Source organism: Pteropus vampyrus, unplaced genomic scaffold, assembly GCF_000151845.1.
Source record: "Pteropus vampyrus isolate Shadow unplaced genomic scaffold, Pvam_2.0 Scaffold19, whole genome shotgun sequence".
In the NCBI taxonomy this organism is placed as follows: Eukaryota; Metazoa; Chordata; class Mammalia; order Chiroptera; family Pteropodidae; genus Pteropus; species Pteropus vampyrus.
This window is the reverse complement of record NW_011888800.1, coordinates 4,751,908-4,767,327: the sequence shown is the minus strand read 5'-3', so window position 1 is coordinate 4,767,327 and position 15,420 is coordinate 4,751,908. Positions and strand designations below refer to the sequence as shown.

The following is a 15,420-nucleotide window of genomic DNA, read 5'->3' as shown; positions in this document are numbered from 1 at the left end:
GTTTTCAAACATAAAGCACAGCTGTTTTGTCTCTTATCCTGAAGCTGTGAAAAAGGGGAAAGATTTCGAAAGTGGGAACAGGAAAAGACTATTGAGAAAAGTGGCTGTTATTTTTAGGCTAAAGTCTCCCTGGCAACACTGTTCTCAGAAGCTTTGTCTTCCGAGGGGGACTTAGTAAGGTTTATGAGTCATGGGACCCAAATCAGCAGAGACCAGGAGAGATCTGAGACCAAGCAGAGAGTCAAAGCAGGTCAGAAAGATGTGACAGACAGATGGTTTACCGCATTCAGTGCTGTGTAGAGGTCAGTAGAGCCATGTGGCCCACGGAGATCTGCAAGAAGAAGATAGGAACAGAGAGGTCATTGAGTCTCTGCCATGCAGGTTCCTGAGATGAGAGTGGGCCAAAGACCTCAGGGACTGTGGCTAAAGAAAAGTGCAGCTTTAAAGAATGGTTACAAAGAGCAGAAGGTGAGCTTAGTCAGCAGTTGGCCAGAACAGGAAAACTGCTGCATTATAAAAAATGGGTGGTGGAAATTGGGAATAAAGAATGATTTAGAGGTGAGAAGCTCTAAAGCCACTACCATCATAAAAACACTAAGCCCAGTGCAATTTTAGAACTGAATACAACAGATAAAAAGAATAGTCATAGTTTTCCAGACTAGATCACAGATGTTCCCAAACCCAATTGGCTAAAGCAATTCTTGAATGTATGAATGCAATGAGACAGAGATATGTTAGAGATTTAAAAAACAAAAACTAGAAACTTGCATCAGAAAAGATGTAAAAAAAATACGTAATAGGAACAAGTCTGAAGCCAGTAGAGAGCCTGAGTACTCTTCACAATCAGCATATACCTAGAGTAATGGTTCTCAGTGTGGTCCCCAGACCAGCAGCAGCAGCAGTACCTGGGGGCTTGCTGGAAATGCAAATTCCCAGGCCCTGCCTCGGACCTACTGAATCACTAGGAGTGAGCCCCGGGAATCTATGCTTTACCAAGCCCACCAAGTGATTGTGATGCACACTGAACTATGAGAATCACTGAGCTATAAGCATTAAAATCGCCAGGAAAAGCTACCTATCAAACCAAGTAAGGCATAGCGAGACCATCAATAGAGGATAATACTAAATACAGCCAATTGAGGACCGAGATTCAGCAGTAAGCCACCCATGGCTAGAATGCGTACCAATCTCCTCATCCTATCTAGTCACAATTGTTTGTTGCCTGGGCTATAATAGCTCGGTGACCATCTGTCCTGGTTTGGCCAGGGGAGTCCTGGCTTGAATCTGTTGTCCTGGTCTAATGAAAAGAAGTCTCCCTTTCACTCTCAAAATTGTCCAGATTTTAAATATATGGTTCCCCTGGTAATAGCCTTCTGCCCATTTTCCCTGCTTTCACTCTCACCCATCTCCAATATGTTCTCTTCCCAGAAGCTAAAAATGTACATCATTCGTGTCACCCATCTTCTACAAAAGCTTTCAATGACTTTTCTTTGCTGAGATAAAACTCACAGGCCTCACAATGGCCCACAGCACTTAACCTTCCATCTTCACTGCATTCCTTATTTTCACTTGCTTTCTTTGTTCCAAGAACATTAGCCTCCTGTTGATACCTTCGCAAGCCAAGTTCATCAGACCTCAAGGTTTCTGCACATGCTGCCGATCCTTCTTGTATTGTGCCCAATCTCCATCCCTCTTCCAATGTCAGGTAGTCTCCTATTTTCATTTAATAGTATTTCAAGTGATTTCTCAAATATTCTTTGAAGATATTATTTTAATAACTGCATAATTTCCCATCATATGGATTTGACATAATCTACTTAACCACTCCCTAATATTACTGATTAATATCATTATTTTTCTGCTGTTATTAGTAAAGCTGTTTTTCAATCAGTCATGCTTGGTTTCCTGTTGCGACCAACTCAAACTACCTCAGGACAAAAAAGGAAATTTATTGGAATGATACAGGGGTTTTTCTATACATGAAATAAGAGTTAAACAATGAAATTGCAGAAAAGGCAGGGTTAGAGAAATAATTGAGACCAAGAATACAAACGTAACTAGGACACACTGGATAAGTAGGCAGATGGATGGATGGATGGATGGATGGATGGATGGATGGATGGATGGATGGATGGATGGATAGATGGATGGATAATCGATGGATGGATGGATGGATGGATGGATAAGTAGATAGGCAAAAGATAGAATGTACACGTGTATCTATATGCACATACATATCCATGTATATATATCCTCACATATATATGTATATATCCAAACATATTGTGTGTGTGTATATATGTATGTATATATATGTATGTATATGTACATATACATATACATACATATATATACGTCTCTTCTTTCCTCTGTGTGCAGTATTACCCTTTCTCACTAGAATAGACTCACCTCCTTGCCAATACTCTCAAACCATGGCTCCCAACACCAGAGAGAGATACTGATTCATACTCTCTAGTCTCAGGTTCAAAATTCCCCAAGGAAGGAGTCTAATTGGCTCAGCTTGGGCCATGTGCCCTTTCTTGGGTCAATTGGCTATAACAGCATTTATACAAACACCATCACTGCCAAGGAAGATGAAACCTAGCAAAAGGGGGCTGTTCTTCCTAAAACAAGAACAGAGAGATGCTGAGCAAACATAATTATAGACACTACTACAGATAAATTGTAAGGACATGGTGGAGAAGATTTTTTTAATCACATGCATATTTTTAAATAATTTAATAAAGATATAAAAGAAAAAGATTTTTTAAGCCCATAATTTCGATCTCTTAAAAATCTCATTTCTGATAACCTTTTCAAATATCTTTCCATATGTATATATAGTTTTATATAGTTGCATTCAAATTAAATATAAAATCATATATTATGGCTTTAAGCCATTTAATATTTTATTCAATATTTTTCATACTTCTGCATTGTCTTTCCTGATTTTTCTTTTTATCTCACTATAAAAATAATCTTTGATCACTGTACTACGACTCCTACTAATAATGGCTAACACTTTTATGGGACTTCTATGTGCCAGACACTGTCCTACACACATTATGTACATCGATGCATTTAATTTTGGTCCATCTACCTGATTCTGGACCTTATGAGGTAGGTGCAATTATTATCACCATTTCTTTAGAAGAGGAAACTGAGGCACAGAGAGGTTAAGCAACATGTTATAGTAAGTGGCAGAGCCAGTATTCAATCCCAGGGAGGCTAGCTCTAGATTCACAAGAGCAACAGAGGAAGGAGGAAAAACACCACATAAGATCCTAACTCCCTGTCTACGTACATTTTGCTGTATCTTCCTCTAATCTTTTTCTTAATTTGCAGTCTTCTTCTGACACAGTCGAAATTATAACTTGAGATAGATGGTAAATATTTGGCAAGTATTACATCACTCCCTACCCTGACCCCCATCCTGTCCCATGTCCACTTTCATTCACAGCATTCTTTCCCACTGAGCCCAGATGTGGCCTCAAAATCTATCTGAAAAAAAAAGTCACACACAATCAATTCTAGTTGATATACAAGATGAAATTATATATAATTTCTGTACTTTATATCCTGATTTCCTGTTGTTAAAAACCTTTTAAAACATTACTTTTAAGGCAAAATGACTTGTTCATTTACTAAAGATAATCATTTTAGTCATTCGCTTTAGTTGTTCAGTCGTTTACCATTATAAATTGCATAGTTATATCAAAATAATATGTAATACTGTAATGAATAAATTTTATCTTTATTTCTATTTTTTCCTCTTAGTATAGGTTCCAATAAACAGCATAAATGTCAGAGCTTTTATATCACAACTGCCCCAATACTCATTTTTTCATTTATTTCTCAGGCAGCTGCATGGTGGGGGTGCAGAAAGGGGAGGTGTGAACTGACACAATGGGAAGAAGGGAGTTGTTTCTTCCTTACTCCTGATGTCACCAGTGGAACACTCCTGGCCCCTTTTCCCAACCTCTCACTCACTTTTCCCTGGATGGGAGTTGAACAGTGACTTATATGACCAGCAACTTTGGGCTAAAACTTAGATCTGTTTGGCATTGCCTCATCCTTCCTGATCCAAGCCTGCCTTCAGGAAGCATCTCTTCTGCTTGGCCCCTCCATGCTGGATATTCCTCAGAACAGACACCCATGTGGCGAAGACACTTGTGGGTACAGATGTCTAGGCCTAGGGTTTAGTTAGGAAATCCAGTAGTCCATAGATATAAGTCAGGTACAGTCTCCAATATAAGCTTTATCAGCTAAATAAGGGGACTATTTTGGCCCATCTTCCCAACTTCTGACTATTTCTAATTTAGTTCAGAACTTGGGCAGAGACGATGGGTGCTATTTACTGAACTCTAAGCCCTCAGTAAGTTGAAATAGTTAAGGTATTTTTCATGCTGTTTTCTAAAATCTAACATATTTCAAACTATCTCTATATTTTTGTACATAGTTGTGCTGTGTATAAACTTACTTGCTTTTAACCATTTAGCTTCACAACTTTGGCAATTTTGCTACATTTTCATCTGGATTTTGTTTTATAAGTGAAAGTTCTGGGGCTAGCCTGGGTGCTGTTTCTTTGTAGGTAATTTTTACCCTGCATGAATGTTTTTTAAATCATTTTTTAAAATCACTGTTAATTTTTTTAAATTTCAGTTTATGCCTAAAGGTTATTCTCTTTTCATTGATTTTGTCTGAAATGTGGTAAACTAGTTCTATTTACATATCATATTTATTTGTTTTGAATTTTTAAGCTTAGGAAAATTTGCTTTGACCATGGTTTGTTTCCAATTGTTGGTTTTTTTTTTTAATCATCAGAAGCATATATTATTGGTGGATTAGACCTCCAATTCCTATCCTCCATGTCAATCATTTTCATCTCTTTGTACTCCATTTTTGAGAATCTTCTCAATTTTTTCTTTCACATTTCTGATTCAATTTTTTTACCATGTTAACTCTGTTCCTTACTGCTTCTGTACTACACTTAGCATATATGTGAACATTAAATGTTTCCTGAATAACACATGAATGATTACTATGGAATTTTACTTTTTCTGTTTGTTCTTATTCTCCTCTCATGTATCTCTTTCCATTTAATGCCATTGTTTTTTCGTGTCAGCTATACTTTCTTTCTAGTTTTTTATACCCATTTCATAGTGTCATGTCTCTGCATCCTAAGAGCACACCAAACAATTTTCTCCTGGTTCTTATGATAAACGAACCATTTTTCAGATGTCTGTCTTTTCTCTGGGTATTTAGAATGATGCTTTCTTCCTTTTACTTGGTGATACTTTCCCTCCCTGCCCCCCCCCACATCCGAAACCCACACTTCACTCTATCTTCTCATCCCAGAATGAAGTGAGCTCCACTCAGATGTTGTGTTGGTTAATACCTACATAGAATCCACGCTTTTCACTCGGCCCTGCTCCAAGTGGAGTGGTGGACTGAGTTACTTTCTCAGATCTATGTCTGATGTCTATGTATGAAGAGTTGATGCACAAAATTTTTAGCTAGTACCCAATTTCTAGCAGGAGTTCATTTAATAGGAATATGCTAGAATGAAATAGAATCTTGCCTTGCCCCACTGTGTGACTCTCAGATGCTCTGAACAGATGGAATTCATAAAGCACGAGAGTCCCCATGTGCCGACAATACTTGCCGATTGCTCCCACCGCAGTGCTTTACTTGTGGGAATCAAACCTCCCAGGATGAAATTCCGTCCTCCCTTACTTCCTGCCCAGTTGTTTCCTGAAAGTGTTTTATTCTGCTGAATACAGAAACAACAAAAAAGGTACAGATGGGAAACAGAGACAACACTGGCTGCTTCAAGAGAAAGCACCAACACAGGGGAGAGAAGACTGCCCATTTTTTCATTTGGTACAGATCTTCTGTGACAGACAAAAAGGTGGTTTGTCCCATCTTTGTTCTGGTTGGCATAGCACAGAAGAAACAGATTCCAATGATGTTTTCCAGATCAGCTTCTTAGGCTTTACGATTGTTGTAAAATTCTCCCAGATTCTGGCACAAGGTTAATCAATAGTCAACCAACATTTGGTGATGGTTTTCAAAGCGTAGGTTCCTAGAGTCAGAGAGGCTTCCATTTGCGTCCTGGCTCCTCTACTCACCAGCCTTTTGACCTTGGGAAAGTTATTTCACATCTCCCAGCCTGGTTTTCTTATCTGTAAAATGATGATAATAATAGTATTCACTCTATATTCACTCTGTCAGGATGTTGTATGAAATAATTGGGTTAAGCCTTTGTCATAAAGTAAATGCAGAAACAGTATTATTGAAAGCTTTTGGTGCTATAATGTTTTCATCTTTATCTAACTACATAGATATTATCAACTAATTTTTATTTTTCTTCCACGATTAATGAATATTCATTTTATGATTCTGGGAAGATATTGCCAAGCAAAAATTAAAAAATTAAATCACCTAGAATCCTACCATTCAGAGGAACCACTATGACATTTTGTATGCTTTTTCAGTTTCCTCCCATGAGCGTACTGTGTGGTGCTGGAGGGGGAGGTGTGAGTGTGTGTAAACAAAAGTAAGCTATTACTATTTTCCAACCTATTTCTTCACTGTTTTCCACAAACATTTTTAATGTTACTATTATTTGACACAGTTCTAATGGCTGCATAATATGCCATTACATGGATATGTCATAGTTTATTTAACCTATCATTGAACATTTAGGATTCCAAAAATTATTTTACTACTAGCAACACAGAATGGATATTCCTATAAATTTTTCCTCTTCGTCTATGTTTAATTTCTTAAATAAATAAATTCCTAAAAGTGGAAGTATTGGATCAAATTCGCATAAGTTTCATAGGTGCTTCTTACATATTGTCAAATTACCCTCCACAAATTCATAGCAATTGCCAAATGTATCACCTTCAAAAACACAAAAATAACTTTTTTTTAGTGTAATTGTTAGTAAGAATGAACATTTTAATGTTTCTTGGCAATTTAAATTTCTTTCTCCCTTTTCTGTCAATTGCCTATTTTCATTGTTTTTCTGTTTTCAACGAGGCATTTTTTTCATTGATTTCAAGAGAGCTTTTTATTTAATAAACATTTAATCCCTTATCAGTAATGGATATTTCTTTTTTAAATGTTTGGTACAATTCACCGGTGATGTTATATTAGCCAGTGGTTTTTTGATTTTCTTTGTGGGAAGGTTTTTAATTACAGATTCAATTTCTTCGATAGGTATAGGACTTTTCTGATTTTCTAAATTTTTTTGAATAAGATTCGGTAAACTATGTTTTCCTAGCAATTTGTGCAGATTATCTAAAATTCCAAATTATTTGCTAGAAAAAAATTTATAGTATCCTTTTTGATATTTCTAGCTTATAAGATATATACTAATATCCTTTTTTGCATTTCTATTGTTAGTAATTTATGATATCTCTTTTTTCCCTTAGTCTTGCCAGTAGACTCTCCATCTTATTACTCACTTTGTTTTTACAGGTGTTTGTATCAGTACTATATTGATTTACAAAAGCTTCATATTGTTATGTAAATCCATCTTTTTCTTTCCTTGTGATTACTTTCCTGTTTTCCCCTCAAAATCAGATAAATATTTATCTGTATTTTCTTTTAGTTGTTTTTATTTCTTTTGTAGTTGTTATTAAATTAAAAATTTTAAATAAAATACATGCACATATTTAAAGAAAATAGACAGCTCAGAAAGGTGTAATATGAAAAAATTCTCTCCCTCTTTACCTCCACTCCCAGTTTCACTTTGCAGAACTCTTGTAATGAGCTTTTGTGTAAACTTCCATAATGTATTTATGCACAGACCAGTGTGTGTGTGTGTGTGTGTGTGTGTGTGTGTGTGTGTGTGTGTACTACATATAATATATATTAACACATTTTGGGACCAGCAGTTCTAAACACTATATATATATTTATATGTTGTTATTTAGGCATAGGCTTGTAAGCATAATGATTTTGTTCTAAATTAGTGATTCTCAAACTTTAACATGCATCAGAATCATCTGTGAGGTTTATTAAAATACAGATGGTTGGGTGCTACCCCCAGAGTTTCTAATTAAGTAGGTCTCAGGAGGGGCCAGATTATTTGCATTTTTAACAAGTTCCTTAGTGTTGCAGATCCTGCTAGTCTGAGACCACTCTTTAAGGACCACTGCTCTAAATAATTATTTCAGAGCCCCAGAGTGAAGACCCCATTCAAGTGTATTTAATGAAGAACAACAGAACCTGGAATGAGAGTGGTCACTGATACGGTATGACCTACTCAGGAATTCCCTCTACTGTGAATGCCAGCCAGCCCCCTTTCTACACAAACACCATTTGCAAAACTGACATCCAAGCAGGGAATGTCCTTCATTTATTTCCTAATAATACAACCTTGTCGTATAGTCATGTTACCAGAGAGACAGGAATTTAAGCCATTACTACATGAGACCACGTCATTTTCAATGGCTGCAGGGGAGAGCTCCAGAGGGCAACTGTGTGCAAAGTGCAGTCCTGAGCTCTACATCAGCATCACCAGAGACACTCGCTTGAAAGGATCTGAACATGGGACCCAGGGAACCTGCATTTTTAAAAAGCACCCAAGGCAATTTTTCCGTACCTTCCTTTGCATTTTATAACTGGTCTGAGGAATAAAGCAGACAGCAAGACCACCAGGGCAAAGGTTAAGGAAACCTACAGAAGCAGGGAGTGGAAAAACAAAAAGGAAAAAAGAAACCGAAACAAGGGGCTGCCTACCACCCCCAACTGCCATTTATTAGGTACCTCCTAATTACCTAGCATTCGTTTAGGCACTTCATATACGTTACTTCCTTTTATCCACACAAACCATGATAAAAATGAGGCTGCAGAGTTGAAGGAAGCATTGGTCAGTGGTGGCGCTGAGATCTGAACCCATGTTTCACTCCTGTGCCTATGTTCCTTTTCTATTTCACGCTGCCTTCTTCGGCATTTCACCTGAGTGAAACAGGAGGTAGATGAGCGTGCTCTCACATGGACTGTCCTTTGAGTGGGAAGGTGGTGATAGTGACGGAATTATTGGTGCTCGTTACGTGGATGTGCCAAGTGATGAAGAGGATAAGAATGACTGAGTCACTGGTGAATCTGGTGATATGGAGAGCCAACCTGAATGAGTAGAGCTCAAGTTGAGTTTTCAGTCTGAATTGCTCAACTTGGCCACTGGGAATGCCTCATTTCTCAGACAACTCTTCAGTCAACCATCCTGTGAGTCACCATCACAAAAAATCCAAGGGTGATTATGCCAGCAGGCCCTAAGAACAGCAAAGCAGTGGAGTCTGGGAAGGCCCCAAATAACACTGCCAAGATCCCCTTCCTTCTGATTTTTAAGCCCATGTGTGCTTCTTGGAAAATTTAATCCACATGTTTTGGGATCATTTACACTTAACCCATCAAAATACAGTTTTATAAGAGCCATTTGATGTCTCTTTCTTTTTAAAACATAAGCCTCTAAAAGCACATTCCTTCCTACCCTTATCCCCAATTTCTGAAGCTGGAAGTTGTATTTTGTCAATAAAAACTAAGCCTAGAACCTGAAAACAGTCAACCTCAGGCCTAACCTAGCCTATGAAAAGTGACAAGTTTGAAGTCTGGACAAATATGTTCTCTCATTTCCCAGAAAAGTGCCCTTGCAGCTGTGGGAAGAAAGCCCACCATGCTGCAGATTCGGCCCCCTCCACAGACAGCCCTCCGCCTGGCAAAGGAACACAAGATGTATTCCAGACCCTTGTTTTTAATCAAAGAGCTCTACCCGCTTTTCTCAGGGTGGCATTCTGAAAGCCCAACTTACTGATTCATTCCAGTGAAATCCGCAGGACACCAAACCATGACGAATAGACTCCAAACTGTTTCTGTCTCACTCCCATGGAAGTGTTTCTCTGGGAAGAGCATCCTAACCTCTGCCAAGTGCTCATCACCCACAGCCTCTCCAGGGACACCTGAAATAGAAGGAAAATGGTGCGCATTACCAATAGCACGGTTCTAAGTAGGGAAAGAGTAATTCTATGCAAATCCAGCATTCATAATTTATTTCATATGCTCTATTTCCTTTTTGTTTTGCTAGGTTGGTTGTAATTGCCATATAGGTTTCCCAACTCGGGGCTACCATAATATTACTAGCATCAAATGGACTGTTTTTAGCTGTCCTTCAAGAGCAAACCCAAATAATCCAGGGTGAACTGTTCCCTAAAGATTCCATTTTAAGTTAAAAGGAATACATTGATAGAAAACAGTATGGTGATGCCTCAAGAAATTAAAAATAGAATTACCATATGATTTAGCAATTCCATTTTTAGGTATATATCCAGAAGAATTGAAAACAGAGTCTCAAAGAGATATTGTACACCAATGTTCACAACAGCATTATTTACAAAGGCAATGATAGAAGCAACCTCAGTGTCCATTGACAGATAAATGGATAAACAAAATGTGGTACACACACACACACACACACGCACACACACACACAGAATGGAATATTATTGAGCTTTAAAAGGAAGGAAATTCTGACACATGCTACAACATGAATGAACCTTGAGGACATTATGCTAAGTGAAATAAGCCAGTCACAAAAAGAACAAATACTGTCTGATTTCAATTAGATGAGGTACCAAGAATAGAAAAATCTGTAGAGACAGAAAGTAGGATGGTGGTTGTCAGGGGCTGGGAAAAGGAGAATGGAGAGTTATTGTTAATGGGTTCACAGTTTCAATTTTGCAAGAATTCTGGAGATTTACAGTGGTGATGGTTGCATAACGCTGTGAATGTACTTACCACCACTGAACCACACACTTTAAAATGGTTAGAATGATAAATTTTATCTTAATGTCACAATTTTATCACAATTTTTTCTTAAAGAATAAGTTGAACCCAAGCAGGTGAAGAGTGACTGGATTTGAGGTGATTTTTATAACTTATCAGCATCTGCTTTGGGAAGCTTAATCTTGTTTTATCTCCCACCTCAGTTTTGAATGGATAGGAATACTAATGTGTTCCATGGTTTTTATTGTATCTTCATGGCTATCATTGTTATTTCTTACCCTTAATATTAATGCACAACTGGTAAATCCTCCTTGAGAGGTTATTTCAACTGATTACTAAGAAGTAATCAATTGAATAATTCATCACCCCTCCCCGCAAGCATGAGGGATCATAAAGCCTTCCAGAATAGGGTGCCAGAATGAAGTCAGATTTTTAAATTTTATCCCTCAAAACCAAAGAAAAATGATCTCAAAATAAGTAAAATCAAGTAAGAAATATAAGAGCACAAACTCATGCTATACTCTTTAAAAAGTGGTGATTGGAAAAAGAACAATTCGAAAGTTGACTTAATTCTTCTACTTTACCTCTCCAACATAACCCCCTACAACAACAGTGGAGAAAAAAGGAGTGGAACGATATCCCTGAATCACAAAGTTAGAGGTGGGTTGTGCTTTTATTTCATGCATGTTAGCCTTTAAAATATAGTGATACTCTATTATGGCACAGGATGATAATCAGCCCCTTGATTCCCTTTGACTTGGACTTTTGACCTTCACCCATAACATTTTCAATAAGGCAAGAATTCAGACAGCCCTTGTGAAAATGGAGAGAGATGTCATGCAGAGAGCGAGAATCAGTGCTTTCCAGACCAAAGCAATTGCAAAACAGCCATTGTTTCCAGTGTCAGAAACTGGGGGGGTGGGTGGGAAACAAATTTAACAATGATTTTTTAAAAAGAGAGAAGGAGAAGGTGCAGAAGAGTTAGAGAAGAAAATGTGTGAGACTACATGAGGGTCTTTAGAGACTTACGTGCTGAAGAGGAAGGAAACAGGTCAAAGAAATCGTGGGAGAAGGTTTTGATCACAGATTGAATACTAGGTGACAAGCACATGAGTTGTTACACTCACCTTGTGATTATTTGTCTGGAAAGTCGAAATACAAACCAGAGGACTTGAAAGCTGATCGGGGAAAGCTTTTAGTGGAAATATGAGAATTTGGATCTTTGCCACGGGAGTGGTTGAGGGAAGAATGATGAGAGGATCCCTGAGCTATTGTCTATCATACAACCAGAATAACACCTCAGCCCTCCCACAGTGAGTTCCACCTTGAATACCATATGCAGAAACCACAACCTCCTTTTGATTCTCAACCACTGCCTGACCAAACAGGAAGCTTGTCCTAATGTCTACAGAATTCAAACTGTTTGTGAAAGGTGGAAGTCTTGCCAGCACACAATGAGTCAGCTGCCGTCAACCAGAGGCGTGAGTTAGGGCAACCACTTTGGACAATATGTTATTTTGGAAGTGAGGATTTCTTTTACGACATTTGAGCCTGGGAACATGGTGTGCTTTATATAAAGCAGAAAATAAATAAAAGATTTCAAGGAATTCCTCTCCCACATGACCAATTCAAAAACCCAGGCTGACAAACCCAAGTACTAAATAGATTCAATGAGCATGCATTAGCTCCAACTTTAAAAATACAATACACATGAAATCATTTTAGAAGTTTTTCTCCTAAAAAGGGAAGTCACTGAAATAGAAACTGGCCACGATAAATTTGTTGTTTTTTTTTTTTTTATCAAGTATATGCACTGCCTCTCCTATATTCCCTAGATATATAGGAAAGTTGTTAAGAGAGTAAATCCTAAGAGTTCTCATTGCAAGGAGAACTTTTTTTTCTTTTCTTTTTATTGTATCTATATGAGATGATAGATGTTAACTATTGTGGTAATCATTTCACAATATATGTAAATCAAACCATCATGCTGGATACCTTAAAGTGATGTATGTCAATTATTTCTCAATAAAACTGGAAAAAATAAAAAGAATATGTAATAGACAATATGTAAAGAAATGAGCATGCTTGTGTTCCAATAAAACTTAATTTACTTACTACATTATGTATTACTTTATGTATGTATGTCTATATTTTATGGGTGGTGGGTAGGCTGGATTTGTTTGACTCACAAGCTACAGTTTGCCTTTTTCTCTCTAGAAGAACTGAATTCTCCAGACTCTAAATCCTGTTCTTTTTTTCTCTGGGCTAAGTTAAAAATAAGTAAATAAAGCATAAATCCTGGAGTAAATCTCCATACTAACTAGTTGTGCTCACAAGAATGGACTCAAAGAAAGAAAAACATCATCCTTGAGCCAGAGCTTCCATTTACCATCCATTCCTCACATCTCCATTAATCTACAAATGATAAGTGCATGGCATCTTCACATCGCTCTGTTCCATGACATAGATACCATTAAAAAGAGCACATCCCAACTGTAAATAAACATGACCTCTAAATCAAGTTGAAAAAGGGGAGGAGGAAGGAAAGGCGTTTCTCGGAAACTCTACAAAGGAAGACATTGTACTTGGTCCTGGGCAGAATTGTTTTTCAGTCAGTCTTTTGGTTTTAAATACTTGATGCTTCTAATTAACCTTAGTTAATAAATTAATTAATCAAAAATATAAAAGTTAGTAGCGATAATAATATGTAATATTTAATGAACCTTTATTTTGTGTCAGGCACTCTGATACAGCATGCAATATATCACATTGAATCCTCGTAAAACCCAGTTTACCCCAACACCCCCTTTTAAACCCTGGACAGAATATATGTGGCAGCTGATTGAAGACTCTGGAAGATAAATGGTAGCAGGCGGATTGAGGAAGAAGACCAGAATTCAAATCAAATTGGCGATGTTTACCATTGTCTTTTCCCTCTCTGGTATCACCAGACCTGAACTCAACACAGTTCAAAACCCGGAAATGGGCACTAGTCTGAACAGAGTTCTAGGTAAAGCCCTCTAGATTTGGCTCAGGGACAGGAAAGAGAACTCTTAAGCTCAGAGAGGATGTAGAGTTCCCCCTCTCCATTTTCTTGCACCCCGCAATCCGTGGTAGTGGTTGCAGAGGCTGCAATTCAACAGGTGCCAGAACTATAAGAGAAGGGAGATTTCCTCTCCAGTTGGTGAAGCTGTGATCTCAAAAGAGTGGGGTGAACTTGGATGCCAGTTTTTTTCTCTGTCTCCAATTTTCCACCTCTTGGCCCTGTGGATGGCAAAGTAGGATAACTAAAGCCAGATTCTGGCCAGAGGAGAAAAGAGTAGAGCCCAGGGAACCAAAAATTATAGGAAAATTACATAGATGAACGAGCTCAGGAAATGTGAACCTATAAAGTTTTTTTGTGAACTACTGGCCTCACCTCTAGTTGTGCTCACATGGGTCCGATCCTAATGGGCATACCAAAGACTTTGAGAACAGGACTAACAATTGACCACTACCCAGACTGCAGGTCAACCACTGGATGGTGCACATACAGGGAAGACAGCAGGTGTGACTATAAAGAATTAGCAGGAGGGAACTTTTCCTGATATGAAACCGTTCTGTATCCTGACTGTGGTGGTGGTAACATGAACCTATGCAGATATTAAAATTCATAACGCTCTATACTAAAACAAAAACAAACAAACAAACAAAAAACTATCTGGTAAGATAATTTAAAAAACAGAATTAACAACAACAAAATCAGTGAGATTGTGTTCTCTCTCACATTTCCTAGACGTAAGCATCAGAATTGACTCTGACTAACTTAGGCAGAAAATGCTTCTCTGAATTCACACGATTTACCAAGGCTCAAAACTTGTGCTCCCAAACACTACACAATGATAGCTGAAAATGTCTCCAGCCTTAGGAGAGCTTTGTCGAAACCATGTTGCCCATGTAAAAACAAAGAAGAGAAGTAATTTGAAGCAGAAACTCCAACTTCCTCTTGGCTCTGCAATTCAAGGGAATGCTAACCCAGCTGTTTGTTTTTCTTTTTAACAGTTTGTTTTGTCTTTGAAATATAAACACTGAAACTTTTTAGTATATGCACTGCCGCTGATCTATTCCCTAGAGCACTAGCATACAAACTTTTTTGATCACATACCCATCAGCAAATATTTTTGAGCATTACCCTTAAAATACACATTTATTTACAAGTTATAAATATTACGATATTTATATATTGTGTGCATTCTAAAGAACATCTAAAAGGAATGAAATAATATTTTTAAATAACATTAAAAGAGCAAAAAAATAATTTTTTATTTCATTAAGAAATTATTAATGTGAGCAATGCTATTGAATATGTTTCAAAATCTGATCCTAAATTCAGCTTGATTTTAATGTAAGCTATACTTAGAAAAAAATTTACAAAGATATGTAAATCTAAATGAAAGATGTACATCATTAGTTATGCTGATTAAACTGTGGTGCTGACTATTTAAACCTCATCTACTAATTATACAAAAAAAGTTTTTGTGTGTACGTGTTGAAGGGAGTGAGTGGAAGAATCTGGTTAGTAAATTTCCACTTTTCTGCTATTGGGCAAACAATTGGAAGATGTTACGTTTTTGTATTTTCAACACA

General features: G+C 37.4%; 1 long non-coding RNA gene across 1 annotated transcript; it reads right to left on the bottom strand.

The window, feature by feature from the left end:
• Positions 1–5,490: 5,490 nt before the first annotated feature.
• On the bottom strand, positions 5,491–12,144 carry LOC111736245. Its single transcript, XR_002779130.1, has 3 exons — positions 11,922–12,144; positions 9,824–9,971; positions 5,491–6,185 (listed from the first exon to the last, which is right to left on the bottom strand). It is a non-coding gene; the product is annotated as an uncharacterized LOC111736245 (long non-coding RNA).
• Between the last annotated feature and the right edge of the window lie 3,276 nt (positions 12,145–15,420).